The sequence below is a fragment of the Brachyhypopomus gauderio genome, chromosome 10 (genome assembly GCF_052324685.1).
Source record: "Brachyhypopomus gauderio isolate BG-103 chromosome 10, BGAUD_0.2, whole genome shotgun sequence".
Lineage (NCBI taxonomy): Eukaryota > Metazoa > Chordata > Actinopteri > Gymnotiformes > Hypopomidae > Brachyhypopomus > Brachyhypopomus gauderio.
Genome location: NC_135220.1, coordinates 8,734,651 through 8,761,321, shown reverse-complemented (window position 1 = coordinate 8,761,321; position 26,671 = coordinate 8,734,651). Strand labels below are relative to the sequence as shown.

General features: G+C 41.7%; 1 long non-coding RNA gene across 1 annotated transcript in view; it reads left to right on the top strand.

Annotated features, from left to right (window-relative positions):
* The first annotated feature begins 10,023 nt into the window (after positions 1 to 10,023).
* LOC143525372 (uncharacterized) overlaps positions 10,024 to 26,671 on the top strand; it is a 30,070-nt gene continuing 13,422 nt past the window's right edge. Inside the window, exon 1 of the long non-coding RNA XR_013133628.1 lies at positions 10,024 to 10,385. This is a non-coding gene — a long non-coding RNA (uncharacterized LOC143525372). The remainder of the gene's footprint in view (positions 10,386 to 26,671) is intronic.

The following is a 26,671-nucleotide window of genomic DNA, read 5'->3' as shown; positions in this document are numbered from 1 at the left end:
AACCATCAAAACCACTATCGTGCCAAGGTGTAAAGTACACAGATCATCAATGCTGAGAGAACAGGAGACATCAGGAAGAAGATGGTGACAGCCCAACAGTCTGGACAGCTACAAGACCATCCCCACAACTCTTCCCAGAAGTGGACAGCCATCAAAACACCAAGAAGCATCAGAAAAATAATAATTCAGGTAAAGGCCAAACCACATATCTCCTCTGGAGAATTGTAGACCTCTGGCAGCATCTGGGATAAATGTACATGCATCTAATCAGGCGAAAAACCAACACAAACACACATGACACTCATGGGAGAGTTGTTGGAAGGAAGCATCTGCTCTCAAGAAAGAACAAAGTTGCCTGTTTAAACTTTGCTACAAATCACTTGGACAAAGAGGCTTTCTGGAAGTCCATTATCTGGACAGATGAGTCCAAAATTTCAATTATTTGGCCACAATCACAGGGGCCATTTTTAGAGAAAAGTCAACACCGCATATAAAGAGAAGAACCTCCTCCCAACACTGAAGCATGGTGGTGGAGATGTGAAGGTCTGGACGTGCATTACTGCCTCCAGACCTGGATTCCATATTACCCAGACCAACAAATTCTTGAGTTGAAGCTCAATATATATATATATATATATATATATATATATATATATATATATATATATATATATATATATATATATATATAGAGCTTCAGTAGTTGTGTTTATATATATATATATATATATATATATATATATATATATATATATATATATATATATATATATATATATATATTATATATTAGGGGTGAGCATAGATTAATTTTTTAAATCTAAATTAATCTCACTGAAATCTTGAAATTAATCTAGATTAATCTATATTAAAATTGATCATATGCGTGCTACCCAAGTAATGACTAAAAGTCAGTTTTTGAGATAGGATTTCTTAATACAGAGGGTGCATTGGCTCATCTCCTGTTTCCAAAATGCATCAATGACTGCTTGAGGAAGCTGTTCTACTTTGATACTTGAAGAAGAAAAAAAAAACATGCTCAATAAAATGTAGGCTACTCGTGTTCAACGGTTTATTCAGTTAAACATGAATTTGTAAGCCTACATACTGTACATTAAATAACATGTTTATTCAGCTAAACATGATATTTGAAATGTAAGCCAACATTTAGTACATTTAACCTCACGGACGTAATTTTCAAAAGTCAGTTTTGGTCCTCTGTAGTTTTAACGGTTAAAAAGAAATATATATTTAAATAGCGACGAATCTAGCGCTAGGACCATGCAGAAAACGACCGCTCCAAGCTCCGGTCCGGTAACACTACGTTCCTAAAAATGAATTTTCCATGAAGCAAACCTGTCGACTTCGTGGCTGCATCCATGTAAAAACACGTACGATTTGTAATTCAGAGGTTTAAAAACACGTTCTCGCCCCTACTGTGCAATTTGGTTAGGAATACAGCCGATCTAAACTATCAAGTTGAAAGTCATCATAGTTTGTTTACCCATTTTGACCCAGTTCCCAACCCAACTTTAAGAATAGATTAACGGCGATAATTTTTATATCGCCCGATAAGAGTATCAAATTAACGACCGCCGTTAACGGCCCACCACTAATATATATATTAGTGCTGTCAATTCCAGGTGCAAAATCCTGGTGAGGTCTTTTAATCGCGGCACCTGGAATTGACAGCACTAATATAACACAACTGAAGCCTTTCTATCTGAAATGTCTCTGGGCACCTTGTGTATTACTGCATATTTACTACCTACACACATGCAATGTGGGCTTTTTTATGCAAGGTACTTTATAATTGGTTATATTTCATGTTAATGGCATTTGTAGTAAATAACAAACACATTTTGAACTAGGGTTTCTGAATGTAATGTGTACGGTACCAATAGATTTTGGTGTTTAACTTTTGTGAATTTGCACCCCAACCGTTCGTGTTAAAAGGACCACTGCCTACACTTAATGTCCTAATTGCCTCTGACTTACACAGATTTTGGACCTTGAGTTTGGGTAGCAATATGTCATTCTTCACTTCTGTAATTTGTAGCTTTTTGATGCCTTTTGGGACCTTTTTTTATTAGTCTGGCTTTGAAAGGTCAGACTGAGTATCCGTTAAACATCACTTGCCACAATGCCACACACCACTGATAACAGCCAGCCATTACCATGACAATATTTCATTGTTTCAGCATCCAGACATCCGATGACACCTGATACAGTGTGCTTTCTTTTCAGGGTAGACTGTGTATGTCAAAATCAATGTCCCAGTAGTTCACTGGTTTTGATTTGAAGACCATTATCATCATGTGACTTCTATTTATGAATAATCAAAACAGACATGTCCTCATTTAATCCATATAACTGCAAATGATTTTGGCATTTATTTTAAGAATACTTTTGTAAATTAAGTATACAAAGAAATATATTTGAGGTATTGATATCACCATTCATGTTTGACCTAGGAAAGACCATAATTATTATTTTTCTGTGGTTGTGTTTTGTTGTTAATTTAATTGATTTTTTTTAGCTAGTCCTTTTTATTTTACAGATAATTACTGTGAATGATATAATACAGTTTTTCTCAGTCAATTTGGTTCATTTCTCACATCATGCTTTACATTGGCATCACAACTAATGCATTTCTCAAAACAGTTAGTGCAAACAGCCAAACTCGATGAAATACCTGCAAAAGCACATACTTCACTCAAAATTCTTTGTTTTTGCCCCAAAAGCAAATATTTAGGTCAATCAATTTGTCAGTGCCATCAGAGTATCTAGTCTGTGTGCCATTGCCTATGAACAAGGCAGTCAAAATACTTGTCAGTGCAACTTTTAAGTCACAGTCACTGCAGACTGTATATTCTGATGGAAACTAGCTAAGCCTTTGATTTCAAGAACGCTGCACATTCTGTGGTATATCAAATACATGTTACACACATACAAACTTACATGGAACACAAAGTTACACATGACTGTATGTGGGAGACTGATAGCAAGAAATTGGACTGGAATCAAATTTGTACAGCAATATTGTTTGACTGTATTGTTCGAACTGCAATTTGTTGACAAAAACAAATCTGATTGAAATTCAGAAAAGACAGACAACTGACTGGAAAAACTGCAAAATTAAAAACTTATTCTATACATTCAAAACAACCTGAGCACATACAGCCTCCTCTTGTTGTGTGAAAATGGAACCTCTGCTACCCCTATGAGCTAGTCTTGATATCCTATATGGTATAAGAATGCAAAAATGCAAAACAAAAATTGGAATAACATCAGAATTTGTCAATGTGCAGCATTACAGCAGAGAGCACATTTCTGAATTACAGTGCATACATGTTTTCTCTATGAAATGTTTGAACGACTGAAGACACAGTTGATCTTCCAATATTCAGCTGAACCCAACGACCAGCTTCAGCCATTGTAAGACCATGACTTACATGTAAAACATGGTCCACAATTGTTGCCCTTATTTCACTGTTTTGTCCCCTCAGCCTTACACCACACAGTTTTACCCCTCTACATCACAGTCTTACCCCTCTACACCACACAGTCTTACTCCTCTTATTGGCTGTTCACCCTATACATGGCCTTGTCTTTCCATTATGAGACTTTGTGATACTGCAGTATTTAGCATCTATAAATGTTTGCCAATTACAGTAAAGGTTCATGAGACACACCTCTGACCTATGGTTGAGACACATTTTGATAAGCATGTCAAAAGCAACTGATAATGTAAAAAAACAACAGACAATTGTCCTTGTCCATTTGCAATATGTACAAAAGCATTTGCAAAATGTTAAACACAAGGAGAAATGCAATTATGATGTGCACAAGTGACAAGGAGATGTGGAGACTGAATGAATAGTTTTGAGAATTTCAATTCTGATCTGAGAAATGAACCAAATCGACTGAGAAAAACTGTATGAGACTTTGTGATACTGCAGTATTTAGCATCTATAAATGTTTGCCAATTATAGTAAAGGTTCATGAGACTCACCTCTGACCTATGGTTGAAACCATCTAGACCAGTGGTCAGCAGCCTATGGCACGCGCGCCACCATTGGCACGCCGAGGCATAATCACTGGCACGCAACACGCTGGATGAGCGACCGTAGCGTGCGACTCTGCACACCTCGCGCGAACCTGCGCGAGGAGGCGTTTATACTTGGCGATCGATCGCGATATAATACTTAATTTGTGTCCATTTACACCTCCCCTCCGCTAACAATTTACACTCGCCACACAACCCCCCCCCCCCCCCCCCCATTGACTAGGCATGTTCAAGTTGGCACTCCATGTCTCAAAGGTTGCTGGCCCCTGATCTAGACTTTCACTAATTCCCTTTCTTACTGTAACTGAAAAGTAAAATGATGACTTTGATGATGAGATTGAATGAACAACTGTAATCAATATTTAGATTACATAACACACACACACACACACTCACATATATATATATGTATATATAATGTATGTATAATTATTATTAATTACATGGACAAAATGTTTCACCATGGAAGTAATGCATGTTTTGTTTTCCTAAATTAATAACAAGTAATGTATTCCGCCATCTGCATTAAGATCATTACTGCTTCATATAAATGATAGTTTGGCTTATCTAAATGGCCAGTAGCAACTGTTTGGCATACAATCTTAGAATATCCACAGGTCCTTGTGTCTGTCTTAGGCGCTCCACTATGAATCCCAAAGGAATTTTCTCACTGGTCAAAGCCATTCAGCAGATATTTTTGTTCAGAAGTGCCTTTCCCCCCCTGAATTGAATATCAGTCAACAGATGTGTCTTTAGTTTGCTGAAGCTCAAGAAAAGGAACTTCCCATCACCTCCTGCAGAAAAGAGAAGGGGAAAAAATCAGCTCAAAGTGCTGTCAGTTCACTTGCTGCTTAACGATGCTTTCTGAGAGCCCCTCTGGTTGGGCCTTGTTTTACACTCGGATAAAACTTGGTGCAGGGGAAGAAAGGAAGAAAATGCCATCTGGGCTGTGTGCCAGAGTCCGTGCAGCCTCCGGCTCTCTCCAGGGATGCATAGGGGAGGTGAGGTGGGCCCTCCCAGACAGGGCGGGGATCAGTGGACAGGACGGGGGTCAGCGGAGGGATCAGGTTGTAGAGGGGGAGGCAGAGAGCCTCTCAAGGTGCCACTTCCATGGAGACGCAGCTGGTCTGAACAAGATTCCCATCAGTAGATAAACAAGGCAAGCCGGAGTCTGTCCCCAGTGGCGATACGGCTACGCCGTTACTTGGGCTCTGGCTGTCCAATCCTGCTTCGGTTTTCTGTTCTGGTGAGCCTCCCCAGTCCAATCAGCTTCTCTGATGAAATGCCCATTTTTACAATTATACGCTAATGAATTTTGCTCAACATATTCGCCTGCATGGATCAGCTCTCAGAATTGGCTGTTCTGTAAAAGTCGACTTAGCATTACTTTAATTTCTTTGCTTGTTTGCACAGCTGGGATGTTTTCTAGCATTTCTGTCTTGTTCTTGTTTGTCATGAATAGTATCTCATTTTTTGCATATTACTGCTCCATAAAGAAAACAAACATTACAAAATCCCCTTTTCAAAATCTTCAAATTTTGTCCATGAGTGCTTCAAAACCTTCTTGATTTCAAGTTCTCTGCTGTCTCACATGCTCACTCACTCGTGTCCTGTTATATTATTAGTTAGATCTCAAGAAGAGCTGTCTGGACTTTTGAAGGGTTCTTGAGAATGCCTCATCTCCTATGTCCCATGCAAACGCACTTCTCTTTTCTGCTAATGCACTGACATTTTTGAAGTATTGTTTTTTATGCATGTATGGTCAAGAGCCCATGAACATCGCATGAAAACTTCCTCTTGTGCTTTTGGCACAAATGAATAAAAAGTCTACCTACGTTTAGTCCATAAATGATCCTCCCTGATCTGTTGCTGTGGTAAAGGTATACAATTCTGCCCTCTCATTTTACACTTCTGCCCTCTCATTTCCATATTTTCCCTGCTGTAGATCATAATTTGAGGCCCCTTGTCTGGGCCCCTAATGACTCTGGTTATTACTCTGGACTCAAACTATCTGCTAGGTTCAGTGGAACTCATGAAGGCTCATTGCCACAAAGCAGTTTTATGCCCTACAAGCATACTTATTGCAAATGCCATTGTATTTATTAACTAGTGCCAAGTTATACCTAAAGATATTAAGTAGCATTTATAAACACTGAGTTTTATCTGACGTGTATATACTGAACTTCAACTCAGAACTGTGATGTCTGTTTAGGGATGTGTACTAGAACTGTGACGTCGGTGTGATGTGTACTAGGACTGTGACGTCTGTTTAGGGATGTGTACTATGTCTGATGTGTCCTAGGACTGTGACGTCTGTTTAGGGATGTGTACTAGGACTGCGACGTCTGTGATGTGTACTAGGACTGTGACGTCTGTTTGGGGAGGTGTACTAGGACTGACGTCTGTGATGTGTACTAGGACTGTGACATCTGTTTAGGGATGTGTACTAGGACTGTGACGTCTGTTTAGGGATGTGTACTAGGACTGTGACGTCTGTGATGTGTACTAGGACTGTGACGTCTGTTTAGGGATGTGTACTAGGACTGTGACGTCTTTAGGGATGTGTACTAGGACTGTGACATCTGATGTGTACTGGGACTGTGACATCTGTGATGTGTACTAGGACTGTGACGTCTGTGTGATGTGTACTAGGACTGGGACGTCTGTGCTATGTGTACTAGGACTGTGATGTCTGTGTGATGTGTACTAGGACTGTGACGTCTGTGCTATGTGTACTAGGACTGGGATGTCTGTGTGATGTGTACTAGGACTGTGACGTCTGTGAGATGTGTACTAGGACTGTGACGTCTGTGTGATGTGTACTAGGACTGTGACAGGCACTCTTGCACCCTGCCACTCCCATGTAGTGTGCCTGTTTAGTGTCTGTACTGCATCGGAGGGAAAGGGGTTGATTAGCCAAGGGCGTTGGGCTTCACGGTTCTGCTTTAGAAACAGTAACCAATGTTTAGATATGCTTCCACCCGATCAAGCCAGAGTCTATGTTTCAAGATGGCATTAGGCAAGTCCTGGCTCTGAACCTCAAACATGCCATTAGCTACTAAGCCAAAGCCAATGTAATATTCAGCAAAAGTGGTTTGGTCTGAAAGCACTTGGAAAAAGAGATGCAGTTAACCTACATAGAAATGTTCATTTCCAAACCACACGCTATAAGTTGTCCCTAAATGCTCTCTCGCGTTCTCTCCCTCTCTCTCTCCCTCTCTCTCTCTCTCTCTCTCTCTCTCTCTCTCTCTCATTTATTTAATTGCCATGTAAATCTTTAAAATTCATTATGTTGCCAACTGTTCACATACATAGTATTATGTAAACCTTGACAAGGTCCATGAGATATACTAAAGGTGTTTGTTGTAGTTCTTAGTCTTTCTATTAAATCAACACCCTGGCTGATATGTATGACACAGTTCTCAGTCTTGGATAAATATTGTCCCTGTGAATAATCAGCATTTTCATGCCAACCCTTTACAGTGAACATATTACAGTTTGTCTCAGTCGATTTGGATCATTTTTCAGATCAGAATTGAAATTCTCAAAATTGTTCATTTAATCTCATCATCAAAGTCATCATTTTACTTTTCAATTACAGTAAGAAAGGGAATTAGTGAAGGTCTAGATCAAGGGACAGGACGTGAAATACGGACATGTCCCGGGAAATACGGACGTTTGGTCACCCTAGTGTAGAGGAGTAAGACTATGTGGTGTAGAAGGGTAAGACTGTGGTGTAGAGGAGTAAGACTATGGTGTAGAGGGGTAAGAGTGTGTGAGGCTCTTACAAAACTGAAGGGGACAAAACAGTGAAATAAGGGCAACAATTTTGGACCATGTTTTACATGTAAATCATGGTCTCACAATGGCTGAAGCTGGTCACTGGGTGCAGCTGAATATTGGAAGAACAACTGTGTTTTCAATCGTTCAAACATTTCATAGAGAAAACATGTATGTAATGTAATTCAGAAATGTGCTCTCAGCTGTAATGCTGTACATTGACATAAATTCTGACATGTTATTCAATTTTTTGTTTTGCATTTTTGCCTTCTTATACCATATAGGACATCAAGAGTTACTCATAGGGGGACAGAGGTTCCATTTTCACACAGCAAGAGGAGGCTGTATGTGCTCAGGTTGTTTTGAATGTGTCGAATAAGTTTCTAATTTCTGTTTTTCCAGTCAGTTGTCGGTCTTTTCTGAATTTCAGTAAGATTTGTTTTTGTCAACAAATTGCAGTGCGAACAATACAGTCAAACAATATTGCTGTACAAATTTGATTCCAGTCCAATTTCTTGCTATCAGTCTCCCACATACAGTCATGTGTAACTTTGTGTTCCATGTAAGTTTGTATGTGTGTAACATGTATTTGATATACCACAGAATGTGCAGCATTCTTGAAATCAAAAGCTTAGCTAGTTTCCATCAGAATGTCTGCACTGACTGTGACTTATAGTTGCACTGACAGTATTTTGACTGCCTTGTTCATAGGTGATGGCACGCAGACTAGATACTCTAATGGCACTGACAACTTGATTGACCTAAATATTTGCTTTCGAGGCAAAAACAGAATTCTGAGTGACGTATGTGCTTTTGCAGGTATTTCATTGAGTTTTGCTGTTTGCACTAACTGCTTTGAGAAATGCACTTATTGTGATGCCAATGTAAACCATGATGTGAGAAATATACCAAATTGACTGAGAATAACTGTAATCATGAGCATTTTTCAACAGTCATTTCTGTTTAACAGATTTTTCCAGCGTTTGGCATCCATTGTTTGACTAATTTAGGGGGTTGTTGTCACTTTCAGAGCATTTTAACATGCCCGGTCTGAAAGATACACTGTCTTCACAAGTGATCGGCCCAAGCACAGAGTCATCTGTGAGACAGCAAAGTCTTTTAGTACATCTGAGGGTGTTCAGTTAATTCAAAATGTGCAAGTCAACCAAGATATTATGCACCATATAACCAGTCTAGTAATACATTAGACACTGTAATTACTTCACAGTTAATTCTGGATACATTGTTTTCAAAATAATGTCACAAACTGTGTAATTGAACAGTATCATATTATGATTTACATTTTTTTGTTAAGTCTTAATGAAGGTAGGAATGTATTTTGCTTTCTTAACTTGATGAAGCATGCTTTGCATAATTGGAATGTTAGCTATGCACCTTCCAGGTATTCTCAGTTCTGCTGTGAGGAAAATCCTCAGTCTGAGATGATTTGAATGCCGTGGTACACGGTGACAGTGACATTGAAAATGACACTACATAAAGCTACATTTTCTAGGTTGATTCAACAACATTATTAAACTAGTATCGAGAATAAATTGTTTATAAAGTCATACATCACCTCGGACCTTATATAGTAACTAAATATAATAACAAAAACAAGTGGTCTATGTGTCTCCAGGGGACAGTTTTGAAGTGCTGAATTTTTCTCCACTCCTCACATTTCAGTAGTGTCCCATTTTACTTTAGTCACATATCTTGTCAATAGGTTTTGCTTGGCTAAACTTAACCCCTCCCCCTCTATCTCTGCTTCTCCTTCCCTCCCCTCCTCCTTTTCTTGCGTACACACACACACACACACACACACACTATGTCTGACCCCGAGGTCGTGCTGGAGTGACTTTGAGCCTTGTCTAACTGGGCCTCTCTGAGAGCAAAGCCGCATTCCTGCTTTCTGGGGTGTGCGGTGCTTATTACCAGCGCTAGGGAGGAAGTTTCGGCCGGCAGGGATTATGCACGTTTCCTTGCCCAGAAGCTTTGTGTTTGTCCCCTCCCACTCATGAGGAGCAGCGATTTCACAAATGAGAGGTGGTGGTGTGAGTGGTGTTGATGGGGGCGGGGGGGTACAAACTTAAACCTGCTCCTCTTGCCACGAGGCATGCCTCTATCTTTTTTCTCCGTCCCTCCCTCCCCCCCTCAGCTCTCCTCATGTGTCATGATACGTTTTGGGGGTGGGGGGGACGACCACGTTTGGCCGCGGTACAGAAGCGCATTGTGCTGGGACTGGAGAGGGTGAGAGGGAGGAGGAAGAAGGGAGGCGGGAGCTGGACGAACACAGCTGTGTCGTGCACAGAAGCCGTTTCCCAGCCTGACAGGAACGCGGCCGGTGCGAGCGGAGCAGGGCCGTGTTACCTCTCCCCTCCTCACACTCACTCAGTGGAGCAGGGCCATGTTACCTCTCCCCTCCTCACACTCACCACTGCAGCTCCCTCCAGGATGGAGTCTTTATGAAAGCATTGAGATATGGATCAGGACAAGAAAGGATTCTTTTCCCTTCCTTTGGCTACTCTTCTTCAGTTCAGTGAGTACAACTCTCCTGCTCTCTTCCTCCTTCAGCTAAAGTTGCTTGGACACACTACACGCACACACACACATGCACCCACACCCACACACAAAGGACCGTTCTTTTCCGAACCTAAAACCTTCACGACGATGCACAGGAGTGGTTTGCTTTGTGTTTCGTTGAGTCTTTCTGACTGTGTCGTGAGCGTTGATCGAGTTCTACGTGAGTGGGTTTTTTTTTTCTCTTTTCTTTCTCTTTTCCTCAGAGCCACGCCAGCTGTCTTATCATTTTGACCAAGTGGCAGAGTTGCTGTGAAAAGAATCTGCTTTGTGCTTTTTTTGAATTCCAGCCATGCTATGCAGCAGGGTCATGGCCCTAAAAGGCCGTCTGGTGTGTTTGTACATACCAAAATACAAATCCAATCAGATAACAACTGATTATATATCTGTCCAAGGCCTCTTATCCGTCTTCAGGTGTTTTGTCCTGCAGTATAACCTTTTTGAAGCACAATTTTATTGCAATTCACAACTTCAATGATTTATGCACATTTGAACTTGACAATGAATGAGGGACATTTTTTTTTTTTTTTCGGAAACTTTTTTTCTTTCTCCACTGCAGTTGCACAACCAAGCAGCTCGTCCTGCGAGGATCGGACTGGGTTTCTGAGTAGGAAGTGTTTGACTGTAACTTAGCAGGGTGCATTTAGGTATGCTACTCTCAGTACAAGCTTCATTCATTCTTTGATCATTTCTAATGTTAGTCAATAAATGGTAAGACCTTGAACATCATTAGAATTTTACAATCACAAATTGGCTCGGGTGATTAAGGCCTGCAGAGCTCATGTTGTTGTCTAATTTTGGGTGTTTTGTTCTTACCAAGTACATAGAAAAGAAATATGCTGATTTCTGACCATGAAATGGCCTGTGCTAGCCTTGCTCATCTGGTAGAGACGATTTATTTACCGATGTGTTTAGTGACTGTAGGGATCTCCGTTAGGATAAAGAGAATTTTAAATCTAATCAAAAGTGGAAAATGATTTTGTTTTTTTTTTTATACAGAAATCCTTACAGCTTTTTGACTTCAGGATTTGTTATTCTATTACCAAGTTTATTCATATACCTGGTGTGGTGTAGACCTTCTCTGAAATACATTTTTTAATTTTCATTGTCTCTAAAATTCAAGTGACCATTTTCAAGCACATGCTCATTCAGTTCATGTTCACAAATTAATTAATATATTAACTGATTTTTTGCATTGAAGTCACTTCTGCATTGACCTGTCAAAATCAAGTTATGTGGTCATGTGGTCAGGGGTTTCTTTTTTTTTTTGGTAGCAGAAGAACACTGAGACGATGTTCTCCTCTTTGGTGTGTCTCCCTCAGACAGTCTTGTTACATGTTAAATGTTTTGACAGGCATTGCTGGACTGTTCTTCTCTAGGTGGTATTTTAGAGCATGGCCAGGGGCATGAAAAAAATTTCCCTCAAAAAATCAAGCGGGGGGTTTAGCCACTTCAGAGATGCTAATGTTTTCTAACACACAACATTTTGTCTGAAGCAGATGAACGTGCCTGAACTGTCATGGCAGTTTTATAAACACTCACAGAGAACGGACACCACTGTATCTGCTTCTCCATTTTAGGCATATAGGTCACTATCTTCTGAAGTAGCAGAATTGCACACCTGCTTATCGAGGGCTTATGAAGTCTTTGTGGCGAAAGGTTTATTTTTGGCAGAGGTCTTTGCTGTTCCCTGTTGAAGTATCTCCAGGCATAAAACAAGTTGCTGCTCAGACTTTTCAAAAACACGTCTTTCAACACCTCACTCATGGGCAAGCGTGCGCACACACACATATGCATCCACGCACGCATGCACACACACACGCGCGCACACATGCGCACACGCAAACACACACACACACACACACACACACCACTCCTTTCATAAGTGTTTCATGAGCTACACCGTTTCCTTCCTCTGAAATGTGCTGTGTAGTATATTGTAGCTCCTCATTGGCCTTTAATGACTTTTACAGTTAACTTAGTTTTGTGTGTGTGTGTGTGTGTGTGTGTGTGTGTGTGTGTGTGTGTGTTTGTGTGTGGTCAGAAATGTTAGAAGGGAAAGGGATAGAATTATTTGTGTGCGTCTATGCATTTGTACTGCTTCAAATCTAACCAGATAGGCAGGTGGATGTGGGTTTGACATCATGCCCCCCGCACCCTATTCGCCTGAGCACTGGGTGCATGTTTAACTGCCTTACAACCTGTAAATGTGTCGTAGTGCCATTTGGAGGGTAAAAAAGGAAAACCACAGTTAGCCACAATGTTTCATGAGCTGGCTTTCAGGTAGTCTGTGGCAGGCCAAGGAACATGAACCCTACCTAGAATGTGTTTCCAGGTATTAAGTTCCTTTGGTGTCTGGCCTTGATGGACATGTTTTAAAAAGCAGGACTTTTTAAAATTCACTTGTGTGTTATTTCAGAACTGCGGGGCCATGAAATATTTCAGTATTTAAAAGTGGGAAGCACCCATGTCCCTAGATGTCTCCCCCAGCACAACTCCAGTAGCTCCAGATCATTTTATATTAAATGTTGCTGCTTTTGACTTATTGCTGTATGACTGGAATTATTTAAACCATACAAGAGACACTATGAAATGTGTTATTTTTCCCCTTTTGGAGTTTTCGCCATTTTGAGTTGTATCTCTGTTATCTTTACATTTCACAACATGAGTTATTCTTGTAGACTCATTAACTCTTACAGGTGAATTAAAAGTTCCACGGGACAATGTAATTGTGTTGGACACATTTTTTTAAACCATTGTCTCATTGTCCTTACTAATTACTTATGGATAATTAGGCCTCACAGGCTGTTGTTAATTATAATTTCATTTCTCTTCAGATCAAGTGTTTTAGATATAAATGTGACAAACTGTAAATGGTGTCTCCATCAGTTTTGAGCAAAGATAATGTTTTATCCCTTTTTAGTGTTTTCTTCTTATTCTTTTCTACTGTCTCTGACACAATATGATACTGTTTCAGTCATAGATTTTGTGGACTGTTGAGGTACCTCATTTATAGTTTTTGTATTTCTCTCTAGCTCTCTCTCTCACTCTCTCTCTCTCTCTCTCTCTCTCTCTCTCTCTCTCTCTCTCTCTCTCTCTCTCTCTCTCTCTCTCTCTCTCTCTCTCTCTCTCTCTCTCTCTCACACACACACACACACACACACACACACACACACACACACACACACACACGCAGGTTTTGTTATCAGAGAAATGGCACTAAGAAGCTTTCTCCCTCACACGGTCTCACCGGGTGAGCCATAAAAGAGATGATGTCATGTCTGAGACGGAGACTGTGTGGTCATCCGCAGTGATTCTTTTCTTATTCAACCCACTTGAATGGCACAGAGCTCAGTGAAGGGGACTGGAAGAAGGATTGAACCCCCCAACAAATTTACCACAGACACTGGCTGTGTGCACCATTTCTCCATGTGGCTAGATGTAAATGAAAGGACTTGTTCACAAATAATTGGACTTCAATGCTTCCAAAAGAAGACACAGAAAATACACGACATTTGTGCCAATATACTCAGCATTCTGTGCCATTAGGAACAATACCACTGGACTGGGTTAGTGTTAGGGTTGGGGTTAACCCTAACCCTAACCCTAACAATACCACTGAACAACTTCCAAATTTAAACACATGGTTCCACAGTAACTAGACTATGACTAAATTTGTGTTGCTATCTTGATAGACCCAGGACCTGACCTGTTCATGTGGGCAGACTGCTTTATGCAAATTAACCCCCTAACAATTGTGAGCATCCTGACCAAAGTTACATATTCTATATCAGTGTTCTGTTTTGCTAAATGTTGCAAGAGTGTCACTATACATAGCAATATTAGAAGGTTTTCACTTGGTGCTTTAACCATATCAGACAGTCTTACATGGAAGTTTGTACTATAGGAACAACTGTGTGGTTGTCTGTTTAAACTAGTTTTTTTTTGTTGTAGCAATCATAATCATAACTGTGCATGCAAAATTGTGTTGCTGTTATGGTGATGCTACACCAAGATAGACTGTAATGTCACTTCCTCCTCATTAGCAAGTCGACAACATGAGGCTTATTGCAAGTAGAAGATGAGTTTCCTTGTCTCTGTGCAGTGGGATATTTGTCCTGGCCCGGTCAATTCCATCACTAGGCTGCCTTACGTCTCCTGAGTCTCTTCTGGGGCAGCTGTAGGTCTGAGCAGAGGGGTCGTCGTCTTCAGGGTTGTTTTCAGAAAGCTGCCTGAGAGCAAGCACGTGAGCACCGGGGAGTGTTCCAGACACAAAAGGCAAATGCAAATATTTAGTGGGAGACAATGACAGCTGTGAGTCACTCATCGCGAGCTTCACTACTGCTATTGTCTGCCAGTAATTGGAGGATCAGCTCAAGTAGAGAGAGGCAGGCTGCTGCTGCTGTGGTGGTCAGGGCTGTGGACTCTGCCGTCTCGGTGGGGGCTGTAAATGTGTCTTATCACATGATATCGTGTTGCTCTCATTTTCACTCTTAACCTGGTGAAAATGAAATCTGCCCAGGAACCAGAGTGAGTGTTGGAATAGTTAATACATTAAATTATGTGCGTGCTGACAGCAAAATAATTTGTTGGTTTTGAACATATCTTTAATTATTGCTTTAGGTGAGGATTTGCCCCTTGAGTCATGAGCCTTCATAATTATTGAAACATTTTATGCTGACCTTACTCATACTAAGTATTTTGATAATCTTGTTTTATATGCTAGAATAAATAAGGTTTGTTTTAAAATAAGGTTTAAAAACAGCAACATTGCAATTTCTCTATTCAGATTATTAAAGCATTTGGTAAAGTGTATTTTGTTTGTTATACTTAAAATTCTGCTTGCAGAAAGCAATGAAATGCTATTTTTTACATTTTATTTTTTACTGAAACCACAAAACCTGTTCATGTATTACTTTCAGGAAAATATATGATTTGAAGAGAGTAACTTGTGAAAGTAAATACATATTCAGGGTCAGGTGGCTACGTCTTCAAAGAAATTATTGACAGGAAGGAAAGGTCAGTACCGATGTAGTGAAATCCTGTCAGTTTTTTCCAACTGTACACATCAGTCATTGTTCATAGCAATAATTTTTGTTGAGTCATATTACTTGCATTTTACTGCATCATTCACATCTCAGTATATTGAATTTCTTTCTTGATTTGTTTGTTTAAAAAGCTAAACAGATTGTCCATTTAACATTTTAAAAAAATCCCCCTCACAGACATCTTATTTATTAGTTTGAAGACTAGACCACACAGCTAAATTTGAACATGTAGTAAAAGTTTAACATACGTCAGCGAGAAGAGTCTTATATATAAGTCTGAGTGTAATACAGGGAGATAGTGACCCTGCCAGACCAGACACTAGGGAGTCTCTGTGTGTGTGTGTGTGTGTGTGTGTGTGTGTTGTGTGTGTGTGTGTGTGTGTGTGTGTGTGTGTGTGTGTGTGTGTGTGTGTGTGTGTGTGTGTGTGTGTGTGTGTGTGTGTGTGTGTGTGTGTGTGTGCATACACACAGCTAAAGGGCTCTTGTGAGACAGGTTTAGAGGCAATAAAGGGAGATGTGGGGAGTGGAAACCTAATCGAGGCTGTAGCTATTGTGTTCACCACGTCTCCAGCTGCAGGAGAGGCTGCGTGTGAAGTAATGAGTTGTCTGGTTTTCTATTGACCAGTCTGGTGCTGTGGTCATGGGGCCTATTAAATTTGCTATTAAGAGTAAAAGGATTATGCACTGAAAATAAATTAAATGGTGGCAATGAATAGATTGGGAGAGAAAATGAGGATTGTGGTGTAGGCTACCTGCTAATCAGGACAGACATTTGCCTGTTCAGTGTGAAAAATAAAACGACTGTTGATTTTTAGGATTTTGTGTCTGAAGAACAAGGTCATGTGACACAAATCTGATTGTCTACCATTTTGTCATGTTTAACAGCAAAGAGACGAGTTAAATAACAAAACATAAATACATTTATAATAGAATTGCCCTTGTTTCATGCAAATATTTTCTACAGTTATGTTGAAGATATTATATATACATTGTCAAGTTTATTAATTCAGTTGTTTTTTTATTGGTTATAATTGGTATCTGTTTTCTTTTGAAGGATAAGGTGTCATGGGGAGGGTTGGGGTTAGGGTTAACCTGGGGTTCATGAGAAGGTGTTTTTTCATGGGCTTCACTGTGAGGATTCTTCTGCTTCTGAGCATGTTTTGTTGGTAATGTCATTCAGACGATGTTTGATACATTTATCTTCATGAAAGCAAATATATCTTTTTCACAAGCATTTCTCCCATTTCAAGGAAAATGGCTGTGTGTTTTGTAGAGAGAGACAGAGACAGAGCACTGATGGTGTGTAATGAGAAGAACGCTGAAATGAAAGTATTCTGCTAGAGGAAATTCAATCGGGCCCGGGCCCTCCTTAGGGGAAAAGATTTGTGTCTCTGTTTACAGGCTCCGTGATTGGTTTCACTTACTGCTGGCCTTAGAGCCCAACATATTGTTGTCCTTCCAGAACAGGTTCTGGATCCCTAGGCCAGTGCCGGGTCAGGGCGGTTCTTTTCAGCCTGCTGCAGTGCCTGGGGTGAGCCGGTCCTGTTGGTTGCTGGCGTGGGGCGCATGTGGTGAACCCCGCACCCCGTGCCTGGCACTGGGGCACACTGGTCTAGTTCCCCAGACCACACTGTAACCAGATCAGCTCTTAATGGTAGCGGTCTGGGCCCATTTCAACCCCCGGCCCCCTTCATGAAAAGCTGAGCAGGTTAATGTTTCAGTTGTGTCAGCTTCCTCTGGGCTTGTGGCACAAGGCCTGTGGACCTGGGGTGTGTGTGTGTGTGTGTGTGTGTGTGTGTGTGTGTGTGTGTGTGTGTGTGTGTGTGTGTGTGTGTGTGTGTGTGTGTGTGTGTGTGTGTGTGTGTGTGGACCTGGGGTGTGGGAGTGTGTGTGTGTGTGTGTGTGTGTGTGTGTGTGTGTGTGTGTGTGTGTGTGGACCTTGAGTGTGTCTTTGAAATGGCAGCGCACTGATGTCATGTCCCTATTCTGTGTTTCTGTGGCGTGCAGACGCGGCCTGTGGTGGGGGGTCTTGTGTTCACAACTAGACTTAAGGAAGGGAATTTATTATTATTAACAATAATAATAATAATAATAATAATAATAATAATAATAATAATAAAATATATTGATGGTGATAATAGTGTGATCATAAGAGTAATAATAATAATAATAATAATGAATAGTGGTTATAACAATGATAATAATAAACAGTAGTTAAAATAACAACATCAATAATAATTTTTGTTGTTCCTGTTCCTTTTACACACAGCTCCATGTAAAACTGCCCAGACTATATTTAACATGTCTTATTTGAATTTGGCATTTAAGACTTGTTGCATAATGTTCAGTTATCTCCACATTACCAGGCTCACGGCATTTTGCACCAGCTGATAAACTATTCTTTTGCTCTTTGTGGTGGAATTCAGAAAGGATGAATGTTTGACTCATAGCAGTTGATTCCTATTTTGGTTCTGTGACAGGAGACACTCTCATCATGATTCTAAAAATGTTCACTATACACATTCATAAAAAACACATGGAAATTCATAATACACACATATACATACACACATTTATACAAACACAGACACATATACACACACACACACACACATATATACACACACTCACACACACACATTGTTCACTCGGGTATGGAGGATCATCTTGCCTTACTGCTGTTTTCTTGATGCTGGCGTGTCCTGCAGGTCCAGGTGTCGGGGCAGGTCCTGCCCTCCCACGCCTTCGATCAGTCAGCAGTGTGGGTGGGTAACACGCCCCATCTCTCCTCTCCACATCCCACCTGCCTGCCTTTAATTGACAGCCTCACCTCTATGGGGCACCATAAAGGGCAGAGGGTCACCCAGCCGCCCCTCTGTGCTGCTGACGGGCAGGGCAGCCCCGGGTCAGGGCAAGGTGTTAGCGGGTGGAGGGGCGTTAGGGGGTGTAGGGGGGGTGTTAGCGGGTGGAGGGGTGTTACCGGGTGCAAGGGCGTTAGGGGTGGGGGGGTGTTAGGGGGTGGAGGGGGGGTGTTAGCGGGTGGAGGGGTGTTAAGGGGTGGAGGGGCGTTAGGGGGTGGAGGGAAGTGTTAGCGGGTAGAGGGGCGTTAGGGGGTGGAGGGGCGTTAGGGGGTGGAGGGGCGTTAGGGGTGGAGGGGCGTTAGGGGTGGAGGGGTGTTAGGGGGTGGAGGGGGGGTATTAGGGGATGGAGGGGGGGGTGTTAGCGGGTGGAGGGGTGTTAGGGGGTGGAGGGGTGTTAGGGGGTGGAAGGGCGTTAGCGGGTGGAGGGGCGTTAGGGGGTGGAGGGGGGGTGTTAGCGGGTGGAGGGGCGTTAGCGGGTGGAGGGGCGTTAGGGGGTGGAGGGGTGTTAGGGGGTGGAAGGGCGTTAGCGGGTGGAGGGGGGGTGTTAGCGGGTGGAGGGGCGTTAGGGGGTGGAGGGGTGTTAGGGGGTGGAGGGGCGTTAGGGGTGGAGGGGCGTTAGCGGGTGGAGGGGCGTTAGCGGGTGGAGGGGCGTTGTTAGCGGGTGGAGGGGGGGTGTTAGCGGGTGGAGGGGGGGTGTTAGCGGGTGGAGGGGCGTTAGGGGGTGGAGGGGCGTCAGGGGGTGGAGGGGGGGTGTTAGCGGGTGGAGGGGGGGTGTTAGCGGTGGAGGGGCGTTAGGGGGTGGAGGGGCGGTGTTAGCGGGTGGAGGGGTGTTAGCGGGTGGAGGGGCGTTAGGGGGTGGAGGGGTGTTAGGCCATGGTATCAGGCACTGTGGCATGGCCGTCTAGCTCAGGTTGAATTTTCATTGTCTGCAGTCATGTGTGCGTGTCTAGGGTGTGCGTATGAGTGTGTATGTGTTGACAAGCTGCTCCACTGACATTGGGATTGACCTGTGTGTGTGTGTGTGTGTGTGTGTGTGTGTGTGTGTGTGTGTGTGTGTGTGTGTGTAGATGTGTGCATATGGCAAAGACAGTTGTGCTCTATTGCAAGGGGGGGGGGGGGGTGAGTGGGCAGTGTATTCTGTGTGGCAGGACACAAAGCAAGGTGTGTGTGTTTGTGTTTTTGTTTGGGTGGAGGGTGTGTGTGTTTTTGTTCTGTGGAGGGGGGGGGTGTGTGTTTTTGTTTTGTGGAGATGGGGTGTGTTTTTGTTTTGTGGAGGGGGGAGTGTGTGTTTTTGTTTGGGTGGGGGGTGTGTGTGTTTTTGTTTGGGTGGGGTGTGTGTGTGTTTTTGTTCTGTGGAGGGAGGGTGCGTGTGTTTTTGTTTGGGTGGGCGGTGTGTGTTTTTGTTTGGGTGGGGGTGTGTGTGTGTTTTTGTTCTGTGGAGGGGTGTGTGTGTTTTTGTTTGGTTGGGGGGGTGTGTGTTTTTGTTCTGTGGAGGGGTGTGTGTGTTTTTGTTTGGGTGGGGGTGTGCGTGTGTGTTTGTTTGGGTGCTGGGGTGTTTTTGTTTGGGTGGGCGGTGTGTGTATTTGTTTGGGTGGGGGGTATGTGTGTTTTTGTTCTGTGGAGGGGTGTGTGTGTTTTTGTTTGGGTGGGGGTGTGCGTGTGTGTTTGTTTGGGTGGAGTGTGTGTGTTTTTGTTTGGGTGGGTGTGTGTGTGTGTGTTTTTGTTCTGTGGAGGGTATGTGTGTGTTTTTGTTTTGGTGGGTGGTGTGTGTTTTTGTTTGGGTGGGGGTGTGTGTGCGTGTTTGGTTGGGGGGTGTGGGTTTTTGTTTGGGTGGGGGTGTGTGTGTGTTTTTGTTCTGTGGAGGGGTATGTGTGAGTTTTTTTTGGGTGGGGGTGTGTGTGTGTTTTTTTGGGTGGGGGGGTGTGTGTTTTTGTTTGGGTGGGGGTGTGTGTGTGTTTTTTTTGGGTGGGGGGGTGTGTGTTTTTGTTTGGGTGGGGGTGTGTGTGTGTTTTTGTTTGGGTGGGGGGGTGTGTGTGTTTTTGTTTGGGTGGGGGGGTGTGTTTTTGTTTGGGTGGGGGGGTGTGTGTTTTTGTTTGGGTGGGGGGGTGTGTGTTTTTGTTTGGGTGGGGGGGTGTGTCTGCGGGTGACAGGATCCTGCGTGTTCTGGCAGGGATTTTATTAAGTATTCATATGGTAATGGGGAACAAAGGCGCAGCAGATTCTCACATAAACTTGATGTGTCCATGAATAGAGACCTGTTTGGCCTGAGCCCTCGCAGGGTTGGAGTTGGGGGTTAGGGGTTAGGGGTTAACCCTAACCCTGTTTGGCCTGACCCCTCGCACAGCGTTCAGATGCTGCCCATCCCAGCCATCTTGAGGAGAAATGAAAAGCAAGCAAATACCATGGCTTCTCTCTCTCTCTCTCTCTCTCTCTCTCTCTCTCTCTCTGTCTGTCTGTCTGTCTGTCTGTCTGTCTGTCTGTCTGTCTGTCTCTGTCTCAGTGTGATATGCACATACACAAGTTCAAAGATCCAAGTCATCTGGCCCTCTCTGACGGCTCCTGTACCTGAGCAGCTCAGAGTTCTCACTGTGCTCTGAGGTCTCTGTGCTCTGAGGTCTCTGTGCTCTGAAGTCTCTGTGTTCTGCCGATTGCCTTGCAAACATGGTTTTATAGAGAGTATCTTCATCCATTTTTAGCCTCTCAGGTTATGCTGTATTGATTGAAGCCTTCATATCATAATTGTTCCCTCATGCAGTCAGCATAATGTAGGACAGAATATGTTGCATTAACATTTTATGTATTCATTCATGAATTATTGAACTGCTTTACTTTTTTCTTTTTTTGAAAATGGGTAGATTTTTTCTAACCTGTAACAAATACTCTCTGTGGTCTTTTTAAGCGTGAGATTTTAATAGTGATTTTATCAATGTTAAAAATACTTTCATAAATGGCAAAAAAAAAAAAACACTGGCAGTTTATGTCTGTTTATGTTCCAGATTGTGCTGCTATACACTCAAATGTTCCGGCATGAATGCACAGTTATCTGTTCAACACCAAGTTAAAAGAAGCATGGCAGAGTCCTAAATGGTTTTGTCATGCATACCTTCTTCATAATGTGGCCTTGGGGGTAGCAGCTTCCTGTGGCCTCATTTATGCTGGTTGCGCCAAATAAGATTCTGGTGGATATAATGCTAAAATCAGCTCTGCCTTGCCTCATCACATTATGCTTTTTGATTATGTGTTAATCAGTATCTTCACATCATATCTTAAATGGTTTCACCCTAAAGTGCTATCACTGAAGTGAAAAAAGTAATTATTTATCAATCGGCTTTTGCAGGTTTTAAATCTTGCCATTTTTCATAGACTTGTTAAATTGGCCAGGAACTTTAAATAAAACTGAAACAAACAATTTATATATTACAGATATTAGCCTCATTTTCATACAATTCATACAATGTAAAATCTTTACTTTGTAGTCTTTACTACAAACATACCCCTTATAAATATAAAACGTGTTCTCCAAGTATCATATTTTATATAGACAATTAATAGATGTATCACGACATTGCCAACATATTTTCCTCATTGACTTTCCACTCATAGTTTCTTCCACCATGAGCTGTTTGAAGAGTGATGGTAACATCAGGGTTATGTTGTCTGTTAGCTTCATTGAGGTAAACATATTTGTATGTCACCCATATAAAAAGGGATCATTTCGTTCTTTCCCCATTAGCCTCATTTTTAGAAAAAGAAACCCAAACCCAGCGAGATGGAGAAGCAGGAGAAATGCTCATTCCCCCCGTCGTTTATGAACCCGAGCGTCGTTGAAGTTCTTTCAGGAGTCTTACGGCTGCCTCCTCTCGCCACAGCTCTGATTAAACACTTCAAGAGTGGCGGTGTCTCCGAGGGGAGAAGCCTTTTGTTTACACCTGGATGCTTCTTGGTGTTTTTCATAATAGCATTTTGCTGTAGTCTGAATTGAAAAAAAAACAAACAAGCAAACCCAAAACGAAGCTTGCTGGTCCAGCCTTGTGCCTCCCGTCTGGTGGTTGATTCGTCCTTTTCTTAAGCTTTGAGTTTGTCTGTTGTATGGCTTGTGTTTTTGAACTGAAGAATATTGAGAATAATTCAGTTCTTTTTCCCTTTAGCTCATCACAATTTAGCCTGAATTTAGTGCATCGACTGAAATGTTTGGTGCCATGTCAATTTATTCTTTGGATTTACAAATCAAAGTGGTGCTGCTGTATTCTGCATCTCCACTCAACTATAATTATATTCTTTGTAAATAGCTCCATTCTGCCCATTTATTTTTATTAGAATTCAGGGTGCCTCAAACAGTGTGAACTGCATTAGTAGCTCTGTGCTGGGTAGGTGAGGTAATGTTGACATTAGAGCCGGTGTAATAACGGCAGTGGTGGGTGTAATTCAGGCCTCTGTGGGTGCTTCATGCACATGTACCTTTAACATGGGAGGGGGATGGGGTAGGTGGGTGTGTGTTGGGTGGTGGTGGTGCTGGGATGAAGATGGGTAGGTGGGTGAGTGTGTGTATGTGTTGGGGGCTCCTGCATAAGAGTGTGATTCCAAGTGACACTGTCATTATGGATCCAGCAGGACGTGGTGGAGTGGAGGGTTAGGGTTAGAGGGGTTAGGGTTAGGGTTAGACATCTCCTCCTTCCTCTCGAGATGACACCCCGAGTCCTGTCTCTTGACATAACTCATAACTCATGGTCGTCTTAAATGTTCCTTTCATACTTACCCAAGCGTGCGGCATTCTGGAGGGTTTCACAGTGCCTTTGGGTCCTTGTCTCTGTGAATGGAGGATGGGCTCACTGTGGCTTTCTGCTCCACCTGTTCTTTTTAGGTCATGGTGTAGGCTGAGCTCAGGACAGAGCAGAACTCGATAAGAAAAATGCTTAGGTTACATCTGAATCGATTGTTGTCCTGGTATCATTCAAATAATTCACAAATGTGACTGAAGATCTACATTTAATAGTATGATGTAGTTAAGCATTTGATTAATTGAGATTCATTGACTTTGGTGACCAAAATTAATTTAAGGGAAACCACACGATTGTTTTTGTGCTTATTCCATCATATCTGGGTGTATTTCTATGTAACAAGTCACGTTTAGCAATGAAGTTGCCTGTGATTTATCCTTGAATTGGCTGTGGTCACTCAGGTTTCCTCAGATGTCCCTAATGTGGTGGATAAGGGGAAACCTGAGATGTGAACTGCAGGACTCGCTCGTGCGCCAAGAGTCGTTGTCGGGAGCCACAGCCCGTCTGGTCAGACATGGGGGTGCAGGGACACAGGACACACCCACATCCACGTCCAGCCTGTCTGGTCAGACGTGGGGGTGCAGGGACACAGGACACACCCACATCCACGTCCAGCCTGTCTGGTCAGCTTTTTGTTCTCACCTTTTATTCCAGGTCCAATTCTGTCATTTCACTTTGGTCTTTTTTACACACATACAATGCACATCGTGGCTAATACACACTATAGAATATTCACTTGTAAGAAATGAACGTAATATTTCTTCATAATAAAAAAAGACAACTGATAAAGAAGAAGCAAGCTTCCTTGCTGTAGCCATATTTGAATCTTGCATCTAGCGTTTGGGAATATGGAGAACACACAAGTAGAAGAAATCCTTAAATACTGAAATCATCATTATGAGAAATTACTTTTGTGCATAATGGTCTTTTTGTCTGTTCTTATTTTCAACAAAATAAAAGGTTAAGAATTAAAATAAATAAAATAAAATACCAAACCTGGATTTCAATTTTATTGGAAAAAAAAAGAATAGCCTAATTGAAATATTTACAAAAGAGAATATTTGGGTCCTCATGTTAGTAAAGAAAGGGTTACTTACCTTTTAGAGAAGTGTTCAAAATTATGGATTATAATAATAATTGTTATTTTCTTTAATTCTTTTTTATTTTGCTTTGGTACGTTTTAAAAGAAAATGGCAAATAAATATTAGTTATTATCAAATCTTTAAGATATAGCTATCCAATTTTTTTCTTTTAAATCATATTTATTATTTTCAGTATTTCATTATTGGTGTTTTTAAATTAATCTCTGTGTAATATCTTATTATATACAAATAGTTGCCTGGAAACGCAGCAGCACGTTATATGAAAACGCAGCAGCACCTGCTAAATAAAAAGCTGTGTATTTTTAAAATATTGTTAGCATTGATCTGAACTACAGCTGAAGTAGCTAGCCAACACCAGCCAGGAGTGAAAACACTTTCTCTAACCCTAACACTTTCTCCTCTCACGTTCTTTGGTGAGCAGCTACGAATGCGAGTGTGTGATGTGGTTTAATGTGGGCTGTGTGCAGATGCAGATCAGAGTTGCCCTAGGGGTAGGGTTATATATAATACAATATAATATAACCCTAGGGTTAGGGTTTTATATATAAAATAATATAATATAACCCAAGGGTTAGGGTTGTATATAATATAATATAACCCAAGGGTTAGGGTTATATATAATATAATATAATATAACTCAAGGGTTAGGGTTATATATAATATAATATAATATATAGCTCAAGGGTTAAGGCCATCACTCCATTTCCACGTCCAGGAACAATGACACTTCTCACTTCGCTGCTCGTGTTTCTTCCTCTTTAATTTGTTCACTTTCAGCCATGGGTCCCCCACTCTCCCCCTTCACTCACCTCCATGGCAACGGGTCAGATGGGCAGCGGGCTCTCTCCTTCACAACATCCTTCAGATGGTTTTAGATATTTTGTAGAAGAGTAACAAAAGGAACTAGTTTGCGAGCTAAAATGGTTCCACTCCGTACGCTTTGGGCTCTGAGCTTTGGATGTTCCGATTTAGGTTTAAAGGTGGAATGAAAGGTAGCTGATTAGAAATATGATTGGAGTCTAATGAGCCACCAAAGTGTAGCAATATCTTGCCATTTTGAAATTAAATGCTTTAAACATTTTGTCTTTAAAATGTTGGTAGCACATGTCAATGAAATACCATATTTAAATAATCTTTCCCCATAGTTAATCATGCATTACATTTATTATTATTATTATTATTATTATTATTATTAATAATATTGTTGTTGTTGTTGTTGTTATTGGCAGAATAAATCTGGAATAAATTCTGTTAATGATATTTTGCAACACAGTCTCTTAAATTGTATCACAACAAAGGTGTTAAGTTTTGGAGCAGTAGATAGAAGTGTCACTGAGGACACAGCTGATATGTTGTCACATAATTTATCCTCCATTAATAGTATGTAAAAAAAAATTGTGCAAAATTATTGGCCTGTATAATGTCCGCCCAAAAAAGGAATTACCTTTCATGATGGTAGTTCTCATTGTATTTCCTTTGAAGTGAAAGTTTATTTGAATTTCACAAAACTATTACAAATTGTTTTTCAAAATGGCAATTGAATAATTAATTCCTTTAAATTTTGTAAAGTTGTTAATTACAGAATATCAGTAATATTGTCTATCAATGAACAATATTGCATGTCAAAGTAGTTTTTTAATTCTTTAATACTGTTGAATGACTTGTAACACTCTTAAAAATATCAAAAATATAAGACCAGAATCAAAATGTGATCACTAAGCATATTACATATACATATACATATACATATTACATATACATAAATATTCCATATTCTACACCACTGTAATATTCCATATTAGGTTCTTTCATTTAAAAGTCTAATTAAGAGTCTAATTACGGACACACAGCAAAAATATTAAACAACCAGGTAAGAACTGAAATCAGACGTAAATGAGAAATGAGAATACAGTGGGCCATTTGACCCCCTGCACTGGTCCGACCAGAGGGGGAGGGAAAAAGATGCTTGCTAAGCTATCTGTTTCACACATCCACCGACAGAAGGTTCGATATTCATTCGATCGATGAATGAAAAGCCACAATGGCAAAATCGGACGTCGCTCCTTTTCAAAGCCGCGCGTCTCCGGCTTCGCCCTGCAGTCTCACGGCTGCTCCCGCGGCAGGCGGAGAGCAAGGGTTACATCAAGGCTGCTCCATGGACCGTGCAAACACGTCTAGACCGGTGAGCGGCTGAATGGCTCCCCTTTTGAAGAGTGGGCAAGTTCGGTCCGGATGAAGAGAAGCGGAGACAGACCCTCTTTTCAATGAGGAGCGACCCCCGCGGCCAGCGCAAGGTAGGCAGTGCAGGGAGACCAGGCATCTGCTTCCATGGTTACGGGCCGAGCATGGAGACCTTGCTATTGAGGAGCCTCTGTTCTCATGCCCCCACCAAGGCAGTGTCACGCATGTTAAGCGGACGCGCTCCGGGACCGTCCCGCCTCGGCACCACGCCGCA